The sequence below is a fragment of the Narcine bancroftii genome, chromosome 7 (genome assembly GCF_036971445.1).
Source record: "Narcine bancroftii isolate sNarBan1 chromosome 7, sNarBan1.hap1, whole genome shotgun sequence".
NCBI classification, from domain to species: domain Eukaryota; kingdom Metazoa; phylum Chordata; class Chondrichthyes; order Torpediniformes; family Narcinidae; genus Narcine; species Narcine bancroftii.
In genome coordinates, this window is record NC_091475.1 from 96,831,743 (window position 1) to 96,836,775 (window position 5,033).

A 5,033-nucleotide genomic window follows, 5' to 3' on the forward strand; every position below is an offset into this window, starting at 1 on the left:
GGATTTAATCTAGTGTTATACAAATGAATTTTTAAAAATTGTTGTGTAACATTTAATAGCTCAATCTACATCCAGAATAATTTACATTGAAGGACAATAGTTATTAAACAGAACTTGATGGGTAACCATGGTAACTCGGTGCATTTGAGGGGTGAGATTTTGGGTGATGAGGCCGGGAAAAAGGAGGGAAAGGAGGTAAAAAAAGATCAATTCCACCAGCGGCACTCCCAGACCTTTACCATTTGATCTATACTTCCAGCAGCAACAAATGAACCGGTCTTGTGGAAATCAAGAAAGGTAACAAAGTGTTCATGTGCATCAGGGTCTTCATGCACCATTTGTTTCTTGTAGTCCCTGACTCTAATAGTTTTGTCCACAGTACAGCTCACAATAAACAATAAACCTTCCTCCAGGATGAAACAGAGTACCACGTACCCAGTTAGCATGGCCAACCAGTGACATAAGGCACATTCCATGCTAATATCCCACATCTTAATTTTCTTGTCCTTGGATTCTGAGAGGGGGAAAGGTCCAGGTTTGCCTCTCTTTTTAGTCTCAGAGCCTGTTGCTTCCAAAATATTTGGGTAGGACTTCTCTGGTACCTGAGAAATGCTTTCTACAACATGTTCATGCTTGCGAAGTTCAGCTTTGCATTCCTTTTTTGCTACTACCCATACACGCATTGTCTAATAAATGGAACAGCTGGTCAGAAGAGTTCCGTCCTGGTTGGGTCAATCCATGTGCACCCATTATCTATGACCCATGAAAGTCTTCACACAATAACCAGTCTGGTCCTCCCAGATTGTCATGGTTTTATCCCTTAAGGCAAATACTATGTGAACTCTATTAGGCTACTGATGAAATATTATGATCATGGCCATATATGGTCCTAATGCATTCAAAGCTCTAGAAATCCCAAAGTTTAATGCTCATTTCAGCCAAGCAGGATTGCAACAGCTTTCCATTCTGATCAAAAGAGATATCTTGTACAGAGTCTGTGTGACCCTTCAGCGTACATTCATTTTATTGTTTTATTGTATTTATCAAATTTTATTACTATTTATCAAATTATGTCGATATGGTTCACAGTGTGAAAAATAAAAAAAACTATCAAATTATTGTTTTATCATAAAGTTGGTAAAGAAAATATACTGTAATTTAGCAGACCTATAATGTAAAACACAGCTCACCATTTTACATAGGTTTGTATTCTTCAGATATATTCTGAGATATTTAAAAATTGACAATGTTTAATATCACAGATACTTTCTTAACTTACTGTATATGTCGGCGTATAAGATGCTATTTGAATCTTGAAAATGTCACCCCAAATTCAAGGATCATCTTATAGGTCAATTATAAACCCATTAATATCCCATCACAATGAAAAGCAGCATAAAATACTTGCATAATACCTTAGGTCCTACCACTAAGTACTTTTTTTCTGGAATATATGTTCCGGAGACTGGGTTAATAGTAATGTTACATTAAAAGAATAAAAATGCTTTATATACCTGTCTAACACACCTTAAAATAAAAGCACAGCAAATGAATCCAACAGTCACCATTTGCAAAACCTGATGAGCAGTAAACAATTAGCCAGGGTCCCAGGGTGCGTTCTGTTTACACTGCCTGGTCAGGCCAATCACGATAAATCTTGCAGTAGCCAGCTACTGGTACTTTTACATTTTTAAAGACAGGGATTGTCTTGGAAAGGATCAAGTTTTCACTAATGTGCGATGAGAGGAAGCACAGCACGCTGGCCGATTCTAGAGAAGCCCGTAGCAAACATGGTCCGTGAGCAGGGTCAAAATGGACGTGTGTATCAAGAAATAAAATATGGGGAGAAAATGACACTGTGTATATTCAAGAGGGAAATGTTTGTGTGTATTTTGGTTAATATGGTTCATAGTGTGAAAAATTTTTTTAAATATTTAAAAAAAGAAATAAAATATGCATTTTTTCCACTTAAATCAACTAAAGACAACTAAGAGCTCAGCAAAGACTTCAAAGCCACTGCATCTTGGTGTTGTCGTTTTATGTAAAGAAATGATCTAGAACTGAGGCAGAAAATTAGAGAAGTGCAGAAATTACCAGCAGATCTTGATGTTAAAACTATCTAATACAACAATGTAAGAAACATGATTATCTATTAAGCAACATTGAAAACAAAGTTGAAACACCTATGAACTTGGTTGGTAAAGGACTAATGGAGCAGTAAGCTCTCAGTGGTGAGTGCCAGACTTGGTATAGACTTCTACAGCGAGTATAGCTCAAAAACGATATTTTAATTGGAAATTCTAGGGTTTAGCTTCTACACCCAATCCCTTTATTCACCAATTTATATGGTATTTACAATCAGTAACTTTTTTGCACAATTTACAACAAATAAACTTCAATAAAAACTGCTTCATTTTTTGAGCTAGAAATCACAGGATAATTTCATAACATATGAAGATGAACTCAAATATTCTTTCAGAGTGGTGGATTTGGATTTGAAAAGTAGATGTTTAATTGAAATGAAGCTTCTGTGGGAAATTGATATCTATAGTCACAAAAATGTTAGTATATAATTTTTATACCACTGGCATCTCTTATTTTGACAATATTGAAAAAAATGTAACCCTCTTTTCCATTTGATAATTATAATGATAAATTTATTGTTGTACAAATTGTACAGGGTGTATATGCACTAAAATTCTTTCTTGCTGGCCTACTCCTGCTCTTATTCCTTAAAGCTGCACAACCCTTTAATTAAGTTAATAAGTCCTAATAAGTTAGGTCTTTATTCTTTGGAGCATAGAAGGTTGAGAGGGGCTTTGATTGAGGTATTTAAAATTATTAGGGGAATAGAAAGAGTTGACACAGAGAGGCTTTTTCCTTTAAGAAAGGGGGAGATGCAAATGAGAGGACATGAGGGGGATCTTCTTTACTCAGAGAGTGGTGGGTGTGTGGAAGGAGCTTCTAGACAAAGTGGTGGAGCCGGGCTCGAAATTAGCATTTAAGGAAAAGTTGTTTTTTTATATGGACGGGAAAGGAATGGAGAGTTACGGGTTGAGTGTAGGTCAGTGGGGTTATGTTGCAGGAAAAGTTTGGCATGAACTGAAAGGGCCAAGTTGGCCTGTTTCGATGATTTTAATTGTTACATGGTTATATGGTTATAAGAATGCTTCTATAATTGAGGCCCGCAGCATTCATGAACTTGTTTGATAGAATTTCATGTGAAATCATCCTGAAATGTGCATTGACTAAATTCACTGGTTTGGCCAGTGGCTTCAGTGTCATCTGCACATTTCTTGCCTTGCACCATCATCCCTTTTTCCATTTAATGTCCTTTTACTTCTGTCATTGCAGCACAGTACAAACCCTCTGGCCCTGATATTCTGGCAACCTATGTTGCAACCCACAACAGTCTATCCTTTCTACTTTACACCCGTAACGTTCTAATTTATTTACATCCATGTGCCTATCTATGAAATTTTTTAAATGTCTCTATTGCACTGGCCTCCACTACCACCCTGGCAATACTTTCCAGGCTCCCAACACATTTTGTGTAAAAAAAACATACCTCTGATGTCTCCTGCAAAAACTTTCATTTTAAACAGATGTCCTCGGGTATTTTGCAATTGTTGCCCTGTACCATCTATCCTCTAGATCTACGCCCCTAATAATCTTATAAACCTCCATTAAGTCATCTCACATCCTTTATTGCTCTAAAGAGATAAATCCGAGCTCTGTCAATCTTGCTTCATAAGAAATGTTCTCCAGTGCAGGTAACTTACTTCTCGACACACTCTCTAAAACTTCTACTTCCTCTCTGTAATGAGGTGACCAGAATTTCTGCTCCCCTCAGAACTTACTCTGTAATTTAAAATCCATTTATTTCTATCTAGAGACTTGGTTTAATTTGGCATCATAGTTAGCACAGACATCATGGGACAAAGAATCTGTTTTATGTTCCATATTCCCAGTTTTGGTAAAAGATCCTTAACTCTGTTTCTCTCTCCACAGATGGTGTCTGGGCAGTAAAGGGTTCTTGCATTTTCTGTTATTTTTTTGTTCAAAATTTCAAGCAGTTACACTGTGTAGGACATGGTCTGATGTAATTTTTGTAAATGTGTCAGTTGCAGGAAAGGTGCACAATTGCACAATTGCTTTTAATGATCTGTTTCCAAATACAATTTGCTCTCAGCACATAAATATATGTGTAAAAGAATTTCAAGCCATTTATCAAACCATTATCACATATTTGGTGTCACCTTTCACTACATACAGTTTTGGATGCGATATTCTTTGATGTGACCTGAGGGCGTATATAAATCCAAGTTAATTTGATTTCTTGATTTAGAAGGGAGAACAGAAACTTTTGAAAATATTTCAACAGAAAATTGAAAGGAATTCAAGATTGATCTGATTATATATATACACACACACACACCCCTACTTCAACTCAAGGATTTCTTTTAAATACAAGTGTAGTCATGCCTTGAATCATGACAAATGCATCTAAAGGTCACCAGAAGTGAAGTGTGCTCCAATTGTCACTTAAGATCATTGATATAATTGAGCACAGCTGAACTGCAGACAATGCACCAGTGCTGGGGAAAGTGAGTTGCAGGTCTGTGAAGGCAGTTAAAGTTAGTGAAGACAGTAACATTTGTGCAGTTATTTGCATGTATTGACAAGATTTGCTGGGGCTAAAAGAGGACATGAGGTGAAATATGAACATGAAAGGGAAAGGAATCAAAGGTCATGGTGAAATCTTATGATTTTTTGATATATGTATTGAGTTGAATGGCAGAAAGCTCCATCAAAACAATCTAATGCACTAACTCTATGGGATTTATAATATACTGCAGGGATTGTGTCAGAAGAATGGGAATACCCCTGCAAAATTGCCATTCTCACAGATGGTGGAACAGTCCTAGTACTGAATCTGCCACAGAAGTGGAATGGTGTTGTTTGAAGTGGTTATGTTGAACATAACCTTATTTATTTCTTTGTGGTTGCAATTCCTTAGGTCCTGACTGCAG

General features: G+C 36.6%; 1 pseudogene; it reads right to left on the reverse strand.

Annotated features, from left to right (window-relative positions):
- Positions 1 to 206: 206 nt before the first annotated feature.
- Positions 207 to 1,023, reverse strand: LOC138740027 (lissencephaly-1 homolog B pseudogene; annotated as a pseudogene).
- Between the last annotated feature and the right edge of the window lie 4,010 nt (positions 1,024 to 5,033).